The sequence below is a fragment of the Symsagittifera roscoffensis genome, chromosome 1, assembly GCF_963678635.1.
Source record: "Symsagittifera roscoffensis chromosome 1, txSymRosc1.1, whole genome shotgun sequence".
In the NCBI taxonomy this organism is placed as follows: Eukaryota; Metazoa; Xenacoelomorpha; order Acoela; family Convolutidae; genus Symsagittifera; species Symsagittifera roscoffensis.
In genome coordinates, this window is record NC_087062.1 from 57,644,090 (window position 1) to 57,656,291 (window position 12,202).

The 12,202-nt window shown below is 33.4% G+C and overlaps 1 protein-coding gene across 2 annotated transcripts in view; it reads left to right on the top strand.

Moving 5' to 3' along the window:
* LOC134846248 (potassium voltage-gated channel subfamily KQT member 1-like) overlaps window positions 1–12,202 on the top strand; it is a 75,236-nt gene that overhangs the window by 13,746 nt on the left and 49,288 nt on the right. Inside the window, exon 1 of one of the 2 annotated variants that reach the window (XM_063863532.1) lies at window positions 5,386–5,473. The exons of the other annotated variant lie outside the window; for it this stretch is intronic. The gene's annotated coding sequence lies outside the window, so the exon portion shown is untranslated. Of the gene's footprint in view, window positions 1–5,385; window positions 5,474–12,202 lie in introns of those variants that run through there. 2 annotated transcript variants of the gene reach the window in all.

Consider the following 12,202-nt stretch of genomic DNA (forward strand, 5'->3'; position numbering starts at 1 on the left):
TATTTTTAAAAATAATAATAATTTCATTTTATTTTAAACATTTAATTTTTTTTTATTGGTACTGCTCATAAACCTTAAAAGATAGTCAGAACATTCAGGGCTTTGCCCTGATACGAGCAGTCTTGTTCCGACTTTCCTAACGAAAGTTACGGAATATTTGTGCTCGGTGTGGGTTTTTTTTCTTCAGACGAATTTCGACTTTTTAACTAGCTATTTTTGACGGATTTTTTTTATCATTTGAAAGCTATTGTTGTCTTGAGCTTAAATTTGAAAAGATAATTGACTTGTGATCTTTTTTTGTAAAGACATGGGGGTTTAAAAGTTGCCATTTTGGCCAATTTGGGACAGGTAACGCGCGATATTTTCACAGTTAACGCGCTGGTAAGCGAGATTTAATCCGTCTGAAAAATCGTTCCAAATTGGTTCAAGGAAGCTTATATGCTTCAATTGATTTGTTAATAGGAGCAAAATTTATCACTTTGTACTTAATATGACGTGTGGGGTATGTTTTCACAAAAAATCTCAATTAAAAAAAAATAAAATTTTTTTCATTTTATTTAAACTTTTCATGTTATTAATGCTCCATAGACCTTAAAAGGCAGTCGGAACTTTCAGGGCTTCGCCCTAATACGAGCAGTCTTTTTTACTTTTTAATTTGATCAAGAAGCGAGTTTAGTTTATTCCATTAAGGAAACACGTCAGAATTCGAAAAGCTCGTTTCAAAAACAGCTTGAACATTAACAATTTTTGGTCCAAAAATGCATTAACCTGAAATAGAAAAGTTTTGGGGTCAACCAAAAATAGATTTTTTAAAAAGTACCTCAGGAGGACCCTTTGGGTCGGCAGGTGGTCGAACTCCAATTTTTATGGTCAAACATAAAAATGGGAGTGAAACTTTTCTATTTTTCTTGAAAACTCCATAGAAATTTAAAACAAAATCAGGATAAATAATGAAATAATGAAAGCTCAAAATTTTTTTAAAACCTGATGAATCATCGATAAAGTTTTGCAAAGTTGTTTAAAAAATCAATTATAATGGACTATAATCACTTGAAATTAGATTTCGTTGTTTTGATGAGAAAATAACAACATTTATATCAATTTTACTTGGCTACAACCAATTCATTTATAATTTCATGGAGTCAAATTACAAATTTAGCATATTATTGATTACTAACTTTTTTATTGCGAGTTGTGACTACTCCTCAAATCTTCCAAAACCTGGTCTGAGTAAAAACTCATAATTGTGATCGTAATCGATTATTTTGGTTTTTATATTCTCTTTCTGTTAAACCTCACCTAGATCACGTCGCCAAGCTAGGGTAGTTTGCTGGATAATAAACGTACTTTGCGTAAATTGCTGCTAATTTCCGTCAAACTTAAAAAAAATTCCAGAGAAATCGATTAGAAAAATTAAAATTGAGAAGCAGATGTTCAAACATTACTAGACAATGATTTATCATTTGCCATTGGGTTCAACATACAGAAAACAACTGTGAGAATTATGTGTGGCGCCCAATGTCTTTGGATTCTAGCTTCAATAGTTTCAAACACAGGTAACTCACCTGTCTGTGGAACTCCAAAGCAAGCGAATAGACTTTTGTGCTCAGTTATAAAACCCAGCTTGGCGTCGTAATGAAGCGACAGGGAGGAACTACTTTAGCATAAGTTGTTTTTTGTCTGATTTTAGAAAAAACTGAACAAAATTTGTTGGATGAGGTCAAAGTGGTGTCAAATGAAAAGCCTGTTGATGGTGATTCAGACAAATGGGTGAATGAGCACAAGATTCCAGAAACGGGAAATTTTTGGTTAGAACTTGATAACAAGTTTGATTAAAAGTACCCATACCCAGATGATTTTCTGTGCAAGATCTGAAAATTTTTAATTCTTGCATACGTTTATTCTCAGATCTGTAATTCTTTTTTTTTTCAGATCTGAAGTTAGATCTGAAATAGATTTTTTCAGATCTGAAATAACCAAGAAAAACAAAATTTCAGATCTGAAATTAGATCTGAAATAACCAATCATTAAAGCATCCAAGCGTTATTTCAGCCAATCACAAACTATTTTAGATCTGAAATTTAGATCTAAAACAGATTATTTCAGATACATTTTAGACAACTTACTGGGCACGGGTAGCTGAAAGGTCTCTAGTAGCTGAATTGTGCTGAATTATTTTGTTTTTCAAACTATTTAACGGCCGAGTGGTTGTTCCTTCTGACCACCCGGTCTTAATTTAGTATTCTTTGAACAAATCTCACGTTTTACTCTTGCGCATTCTACTCAATTTTTGAATATGAAATGTCTTTCTCAAGTACCCAAAAAACAGCAAGAGAAATCAAAAGGTTTTCAAATTCTGTTGTAAAAAATCTGTGTTCATTGCATAGCTGCTGACTATATACTTGTTTTTATATAAATATAACCCAGTGGACTTGCAAAATTAAAACGCCTTTATCTGTGGAAAGCTTAATGTTTAAGTGTAAGATTATTGATTTCAGACAAAAACATTTTTAGAACTTATTGCAGATGTTTAGCATTTCATTGACTTTTGTGTATCATTTTCTGTAACACTTTAGCGTGTAATATGTAAAATTTACAAATTGGCTTTGACCAAAAATGACTGTTTTCATTCGTGTTTCCATATAAATTTATAAAACTTCATTGACGATGCCTCGGAAATCGTATCTTCCAGCTTTTCACCAATTTTTTTATTCCGTATCTTTTTTGTAGATCTAAAAAATTGTCCACAGTTTTCAAACATTGCGATGCAATAAACAGAACACTGTAAAATAGAAGCAAAATTTTATCCACAGCAGACAGGAAAACTCGAAACAACCAAAATTAATATTTTGAAAACTCGTTTAACTTGCTGAGATCCAGGAAGCAGGAAAAATTATCAGTGTACATTATAAGCTCAGTTAGCTCATTATTAGCACTTTTTTGTGTACAATATTAGTTCATAACTAAGTTTTAAAAAAATTAAGCGAAAAGTGCTACTTTGACTCTTATTTTGGCCTGTAGACCAGCAAAAAATATTAGAGCAGAATTCCAAACTGGACTTTTTGAATCAAATTCCTTCCAAATTCTTTCATGCGCTGGTAAATTACGTAAAGTCGCAATGGTTTTTAGTACTCTGAAGCCTAAAAAATGTTGATTGTCAGAAAAATCTGATTAGCATAGTTGCGTTATCCACTTATATGATGAAAATGAAAGTCAACCATCATGTTTTTTAGATCTTTTTTGATGTTTCGGACCTTTTTGCCTGGGATTGTTTTTTATGGTACTGTTTTGTATATGCACCGTTCGTTCGGCTCCTAGTTTTGCAGAACGCTGCAAAAAATAGAGGAAATAATTCTCAATTACAAACAACAATTGAGTTTTATGTATTTTATGAACAAAAACAATCAATTGTTTTGAAACCAAAAATAAACTAAAATAGATTATAACGGACTTTCCAATATTGAAATCCCCTAAATTTTGATTCTCGTGGTTAAATGTATTATAAAAGTTGAATTTTCTGATTTAATGTTTTTCGATATAACCCATCAAAAACGATTATTTCTTCTAAAATTTAGTGCCGGCAATTGTATTGAGCAAAAAAATTTGGGGTAAAAAATTAAATAATTGGCAAAAAAATCGATTAAAAAGAATAGTTTACTTGAAATTGCATTTGATTTATTATGTCATTCGATTGCTGCATACCAAATACATGCAATAGACTCTAGGTTTGGTAATACTTAGCCGCTTCTAGCCTGTGCTGTCTGGGAATTAGTAGGGGGTTTTCTGCTAAAATACACTTTCGTTATCAATTTTTTCGTTTTCGGTTTTAGTGCGACTTCTGAAGAGAGGATGAATTTTTTGTGCTGGGTGTTTTATTTTCAGTCAAGTTTCGATTTTTTAACTAGGATTTTTAATCAGACTTTTTGTCGTCTAAAATTTGTTGTTTTCTGATCTACTAAAATGTTTTTTCTTCTGTATTAGTTTTTCTTAAAGCTATGGCGGTTGTTAAATTGCCAATTTGGGTCAATAAACACGCAAAATTTTTGCGTTTTGCAATGGATGAGCGGTGGTTAAATACGGCTCGACATCGCTCCAATTTGATTTGAGACAAGATAGTTAGTAACTATTAACACGTTGCTAGACGCTAATTAGAATCATTTAGTACTATTTATAGCATGTGAGGGATAGTTTAAAAAATAAATACCCAGAAAAAAACTTTTCTTCTTTTTGTTGTGAGAATTTGCCATTCATTAAAACTTGGCAAAAAAAAGACTTATTCCTTGGAACTTGAGGGTCACTGTATACAGCCCTGAACGACGGTAGTGCGGGTTGCATGAGGCGCCATTGGAATCTCATGGTACCAATGTAATTGGCGACAAAACAAAAGGGGCACGCAGAAGTCATCTTTTCTTTCTAAAACTCTAGGAATGCTAAGTAGCTACATTTATAGATTGAGAAGGCAAGTCAATAATTTGACATAACTGTTCCAATTTTTCGCTAAGCCTTACTTGCGTGTTATCAACAGTTTACCTGCTGGAATTTTGAAGATTAGCTGAGGACAATTAATTGATGGAAATTTTCAATCTTTGACCGGGTGGATTTTAAGGTGTCATTAACGAAAGGAAAAACTTAATTTATTTAATTTTGTTGTTTAAGCAGGGGCACAACATCGGTTCGCCGTGATGAGCTATACAGCTAGTATCATGATCCTTTCCCTCGTGGATAATGGTCTTAATTAATGATGTTTGATTAATTTATAAAATTACTTTAGCCCCTCCCTACGATAGCGAAAGGGGAAATGGCACGAAAAATTGAAAACTAATTTTAGTTTTAGAAATGGATTTTAATTTATACATTTTCCAACAGCACGCATGTAGGCCGGTCCCATTTTTGATCAATATTACTCAAACTGTGCTAGCTATTGAACGAAATTGTCAATTCAAAAAAATTTCTTGACAATTTTTGGACTCCCTGTTGGCTATGTTTTGTTACATCCTTTTTTGGAAAGCGGTAGCTAACTGATTGTCTCACTAATTTTGCGACGATTTTAGCTAGTACAGCTAATTATCAATCATATCTAACGCGGCTTATTTAAACTCTTCACTGCATTTTTCTCAACTCAATTCCACACGCCTGAAGGAACTATTCGAAAATTAGCCAATTATTTCTGAGGGATGGTTCGTTTGTGAGAAATTTGCATACCTGAGGTACCTATATCTCAAAAATTATTTTATTTACCATAATCAATCTTTGAAGAATAAAAAAATGAAGCCGCCGGATAAAAATAAGCTGCAAATTTAGTCAGCTTTGGGCAATTGTTTGTTGATCGTTGAGATGTGATTAGTTGAGAATTCTTGTGCGCTCGGTCTTCTGTCATGAGAATACCCCCTTTTCGTTTCGGTCATTAATGTTCTGCTACCTTGATTTGAGAACAATAAATTTGACTTGTTAAATTTCTTGAGACATCAAAATGGTAAGTCGGTCACCCGGGTTGACCAAAACTTATCATACATTTTCCATATATGAGAAAACTCTTGTCATATAACTTCATGCAATTCCATACTTACAGGAAACTGTATGAAATCTCTATGAAAAGCATTTTTCCATATGAAAATTGTATGATAGGTGTTTTTCCATAAACTAAAAAGTAAATTTTTGTTTCTAAATTCAATTTCTGAAAAATTTTGGGTTGTGTTTGTAACCGAACACAAGTGACAAAGACCTTGGTTTACTCAAAGCACCAAAGCTTGGACAGTCACGCAATTGCAATGCATAGAAAACGACTTGAATCGTCTTAGAGCTGCCTTTTACAAATGATATATGGAATGTACCAAACTTTAAAACTTAGGCAAAATTTTTCAACGATGATTATTTAAAAAATTTGATTTTTTAAATTATCAGACATTGTTCAAGGCATACATAAACACGCCATACAAAAGAAATAGGAGTTTTAAGCGTTTTTGAAAAAATTTATAAAGCGAAAAGGAAAAAAATCCAACATCATCGTATCTCCTGGATACGATAATGTTGGATTTTTTTTCCTTTTCGCTTTATAAATTTTTTCAAAAACGCTAAAAACTCCTATTTCTTTTGTATGGCGTGTTAATGTATGCCTTGAACAATTTCTGATAATTTAAAATTGGTTATGTACACAAAAAATTGAATTTCGCATGCAAAAAATTTTTTGGAAAATGTTTGTTTGCGTACAAAATTCGATTTGCGGTTGAAAAAAAAAACGAAATAAAAGTTTGGGGCGGAGCCGAAATTACTTGGAATATTTTTTTGTGTCGACATCAAAAATATGCGAGTCATACATTTTCCATATATGGCAATTGTCTGATAAGCAATTTTTTCAAAAAACGAAAATCTTGGTTTTTCATCACCAGAATGTTTTATTAGAATCAAACAGCCGCATAAATTAGTTCATATCTTTTTTCAACCATTTTTATAAATTGTATGAAAATTGTATGACAAGCATTTTTCCAGACACTTCCTGTATGGAATTGTATGATAAGCATTTTCTTTGCATGAAGGTCAACCCGGGTAGACAAAACTTAACACTAGACAAAACCAGATAATTGTAATAATCTTCGAGTTTGAGTTCTTAAAGTTTCTGCTTTTGTTTTACATGATCTCTTTTGGTTTTGGTGAACCGATTTTTTTCGGTAGTTTTTCGGCAAGTTTTGCGTGCTTCAATTGAACATAATTAGGTGATATTCATTGTAAGAAAAATTTTATAAAGTTTTTCTTGTGAAAATGAACAAGGAATCTCAACGTGGAGAAGAAGAATGCTCGTGAAACTATCTGCTCTTCATTAATATCGTGACTGAATAGGCAAAAAACAGAACGTTTTGTTTTGTTTTGTAATTCAAATCAAAGTCCATTGTGTTTTTTCTTGCAATTAGCAAAATTATTTGACTTTTCTTCGTTACAAAGTTTGTTCACAGAATTCATCGGTTTTTTCCAACGTTTTTTGTTCATATAAAACTGCGATACTGATTCTACCCAATATTGTGTCATACTAGACTTCACCTGACTACAAGCTGCTATTTAAAAATCTAAAATTTTTGAAAAATAATATCCTACGCCATAGCTCGTATCAGTCTCCATCTAAGTCTGCATACGCTTGAAAAAACCTAGGTGTGTGACTCAAAAAAATTTTTTCTGAACAATCTTAGCTGTAGGGCTATCGATTGGTACTTTTTTGTCGGCTGCTTTTTCACAGGGTAGACGTTTTTATGGTTGAAGAAATCTTTTATTTAGAGACGTTTTATGCCTGTAAACATGAAGGAAATTAAGCTTTAAAAAACGTTCGGGAAAAATTTTGAAAAAATGAAAAAATCCAAAATTTATTTTTAGAAAACTTCGAGCAATTTTTATTGTACTATTTGTCGCAAAAAGACATATAATCAAGCCTGACTATCTGAATTTCTATTTTTCCTGTTGTTCACACTTGCAATCAGCATAGTGCGTTATTACGAATCTTCTTTTTTTAAACCCAACTCTCAAATAAAAGTGGTCATTAAAAGTTTTCACTTATTTGGAAATTTCACTGCAGCATCGGAAATTGCAAACCATCTGTTCTCTGCTTTATTTGTTGTGGCTAGTGTTTGGTGTCTAACAAGCGTCCGTGGCTGAGTGGGTAGTGTGTAGACTCTAAGTGTGCAGTCTCTTAGCCGCAGCTGCGAATCTACGAGGCTGATTTCCAAACTTTTTATTGCAGGTTATAGAGCATTTTGCAAGTCTTTGCGAAGCGAAACATCGCCTCTGTGTTAAAAATGTTTCCATCGACTGTGTTTTGAGTTTTTCAAATGAACTTTCATGATTTCAATAGGTATAAGTGAAAAAGTTGATCAGGAATAATTTTTCAGTTCAGTAATATTTTTTGGAAAATCCAAAGTAAGTACCATTTTTCAAATTATTATCATTGTTTAAATCTTTGTAGTGCAAGTGCTGGGATTCTCCGTTTTGACACTTTGTTTAGTAAGTTACTAGACTTCACCTGACTACAAGCTGCTATTTAAAAATCTAAAATTTTTGAAAAATAATATCCTACGCCATAGCTCGTATCAGTCACTCCATGCCTCGGTTGAAATTAGTAAAACTGGAGCGCATAAAAATTATGCCTCTTAGCTTCTTTTTAGTCTGTTTTAAAACGAATGCTGCATTGATTTGATTTGCTAGAGCAAAAATATTTCAATCAGTTTTTGTCGTTTGAAAATGTACACAACTCAAGGTACATGATTGCTAACTTTTTAACCCCTGCAATTGCAACTATAGGATAATCAGCTACCATTTATTTCTGTTCTCACCTTTGTTTAAATTTTTTTTTCTCGCGTTCAGCATGTTGTGTCAAATTTTTTTTTCGTGCACTGGCTTCTTTTATTGTGTCATTTTCAGAGAGCTACGTTCTCTGCCTGATTTGTCGCAAAAAATGGTTTAGGATTGACTTAAATTGATTTTGAACCGATTTTAAATCGATTCAAATTGATTAGCAATGTAAGTTTTAAGAACAGAAATGGATTTTACATTACGAGGCTATACTATACTCTGGATAGGAGCATAATTTTGAGTCTGTATGTTTCTGGATTCCAGAGACAAATCTTTAAACATGTTCCAAAATGTAAGTGGATTCCGCGTACAAATACCTGCAACGTAAATTTTGTCGGCACAGTTGTTTTGTTGCGGATTACGCAAAAGCAAGTTTAGCTAGTTGTTCTGGATTCTGCATCTGTAGGTGAATTCCGCAAAATGCTAGTGGAATCTGCAAATGTAAGTGGAATCTGCAAACTGTAGGTAGAATTTGCAAATGTAAGTACAAAACTCAAGGTACATGATTGCTAACTTTTTAACCCCTGCAATTGCAACTATAGGATAATCAGCTACCATTTATTTCTGTTCTCACCTTTGTTTAAATTTTTTTTTCTCGCGTTCAGCATGTTGTGTCAAATTTTTTTTTCGTGCACTGGCTTCTTTTATTGTGTCATTTTCAGAGAGCTACGTTCTCTGCCTGATTTGTCGCAAAAAATGGTTTAGGATTGACTTAAATTGATTTTGAACCGATTTTAAATCGATTCAAATTGATTAGCAATGTAAGTTTTAAGAACAGAAATGGATTTTACATTACGAGGCTATACTATACTCTGGATAGGAGCATAATTTTGAGTCTGTATGTTTCTGGATTCCAGAGACAAATCTTTAAACATGTTCCAAAATGTAAGTGGATTCCGCGTACAAATACCTGCAACGTAAATTTTGTCGGCACAGTTGTTTTGTTGCGGATTACGCAAAAGCAAGTTTAGCTAGTTGTTCTGGATTCTGCATCTGTAGGTGAATTCCGCAAAATGCTAGTGGAATCTGCAAATGTAAGTGGAATCTGCAAACTGTAGGTAGAATTTGCAAATGTAAGTGGAATCCGCAAATAAAATGCGGATTCCACTTACAATTTGCGGATTCCTCAATAGCTCAATTTAACTAGAGACATGTTTGATGATTTGTTTGTGGATTCCGCACACTATTCTGGATTCCGCAAATGCAGTTGCAGATTCCGCAAATTCGCCTAATTTTGGAGCGATTTCGAGTGGTGCAATGTTTCAGGTATTTGTTTGAGGAATCCAAAACAGCAAAGAAGATCAAAGAAAAAGAGCAATGTTGCGGATTTCGCGACCAATCTGATTGTGACCTGTCGCGGAACCCATTTATAGTGCACAGAATGCACAGTTTGGCCTCGTAATGTAAATCGATTTATTTTTAAAAATTGATTTATATAGATTATGATGGATTTTCCGACTCACTAAAATCCATCTGAATCTCACTTATATCCATCTGAATCTCGCTAAAGCCAGTTTCAAACCATTTTAAAAGGTCTCCAAGCAGATCCATTTAAGTGTTTCAAAAATTTATTTTAAATCACTTTTCATTAATTTTGTTGCTAGCACGGCGAAAAAAAAACATGCTATTTTAGAAAATAAATGAAATATTTCTGTCTCAATTTTGTGAATAAAAACATTTCAGCCAGATATTATAGAATTCAGGAAAAAGTTCCACTGAAATCAGACTTTAAATTCGAAAATATGCAAAAATATATTTTTTAAAAAATATCGTTGTATATCAGGTATTGGGCTAAAATCTATGTAAAAAATCAAGAAAATGGTCAGTATAATTCCGATTTTGAGCTCGAATTACAGAAATTTATCATTGTAAATCAGGTTTTGCGCAAAAATTTATGTGGACCTACGGATTTTCTTATGTTAGCGTCACTAAAAATGTTCGTCTAATTTTGATTTCAATCAAAGAATCAGATTCACCCAATATGATCAAGTTTTGAACGTAAAAGATTTTAACTTTCGTGCTGTATAACAGAACAGACTTCCCGCCGAAATTTTAGCAACCAAACTATCATTCTTGTTTGGAAGTGTTAACAATAAATTATTGAAAAAATAAGTTACCAAAATTGATTTAAATGGACTTAAAATCGATTCGGATCGATTTTTTTGTAGCTCTGGGGTCTTTTACATTTCACCCGACCTTTCGCATTTTCTGTTTTTATAATTATTGTACGTGTGATTATGGCTAAACGTGTGATTTTACGTTGTAAAGTTTAAAAAACAAAATTGCTCAACATGATTTCTTCATATTCCATGCTCCTCTTTTTTATGTTGAGCTTCTGCTTGCTTGGTTCCCAATTTTCTTTTTCTAAATGGATGAACGTACGCGCTATTAAGATGTGTCTGTTTCAGTTTAAGCATGGAGTGACTTGTTGTCTTTCGCTGATAGGTTAAATTTGCAGTTTATTGGCCTGATTGCTTCTGCCCAAACATGTAGTTTTTGCTTAACCAACGAAGTCTTTATTGTCGACACGAATTAAAAAGTCTCTGATTCATAATGTAAAACGGCGCGCCTTATACTTATTCATCTATTATGACCAACGCGGAAACGTGATTCATTTGAGTGCGGCAAATCAGTCCATGATTAATCGACTAACTTGCCGCTCAAAAAGTCCTCCAAGAATATTTAATTGAGGAAAATTAATTGGTTGCATCACTTTTCCCCGTAAATAATTTTGCGAACAAAATTAGTAAAAAAAGAACAGCTGTCTAAAGGAAAAATCAGTTATTTTTCTACAGCAGGTGCCAAGTACTGTAGTGGTATCGCGCCTGCTTGAAGCTCCGAAAACCTCGGATGTAACTGATTAGTAGCCGTTCTATTTCATTTAATTACCCGGGTCGAGGTCCGCTTCTATATTTTCGATCATGCCGCGACTAATTTATAGACCGTCGCGGACTTTCTTTCGGTCGCGGTTAACTTTCCTTTGGTCGTGCCCTTCGCGGTTAAATTTCCTTCGGTCGCGCCGGTTGCGGACTCATTGCCTCGGTCCGTAAAGTCTGAAAATACCAAAATTTGGTCAAGGCGGTCTGAAAATATCCAATTTTCGTCGCGGCAGTCTGGAAGTTCCAAAATTTGGTCGCGACCGTCTGATCATAAAACCACAACCTCGACCCGGGTAATCATTTTATTCCATCCTAACTATTAGATCTAGTGAGTTATGTACGAGGTACTGTACTCATAGAGTAATTTCAGATAAGGTACATCGTCTGTTCGTCACGCTATCATGTTTTCGACCGGATAGGTTCTTGCAACTTCTTAGTCTAATACCAATCTTTATTTTACTCTTATATCTTCTAGTCTCAATAGATCTAGTGTATACTCGTTTTTACTAGTTCTTGGAGCTTATCCAGAAGGAGATCAACTGTAGTTTAAGATTTATTCAATTTGTTGTGGTGCCGAAACTACAAGTAGTTTCAGCACTTACAAATAAGTGTCAATGTTAGCGATGGAATATGATTGGTTAGTTAGTACTATTTTATAGAGAGAGTTTTATCAATAATATAATTGGTTCATAAATACTAGTTTAGAACTGGTTCCACTAGGTTTCTATTGTATATATACTTTGTTTATAAGCTCGTTTTTTTCCGACTTTCGATACGACAGTAACGGAATATTTGTGCTCGGGGAGGGTTTTTTTCTTCAGACAAATTTCGACTTTTTAACTAGCCATTTTTGACGGAATTTTTTCATATCATTCGAAAGGTAAATTTGAAAAAATATTTCACCTGTGATCATTTTTAGTAAAGTCATGGGGGTTTAAAGATTGTCATTTTGGCCTATTTATGACAAGAAACGCGCAATTTTTTCGCGCTAT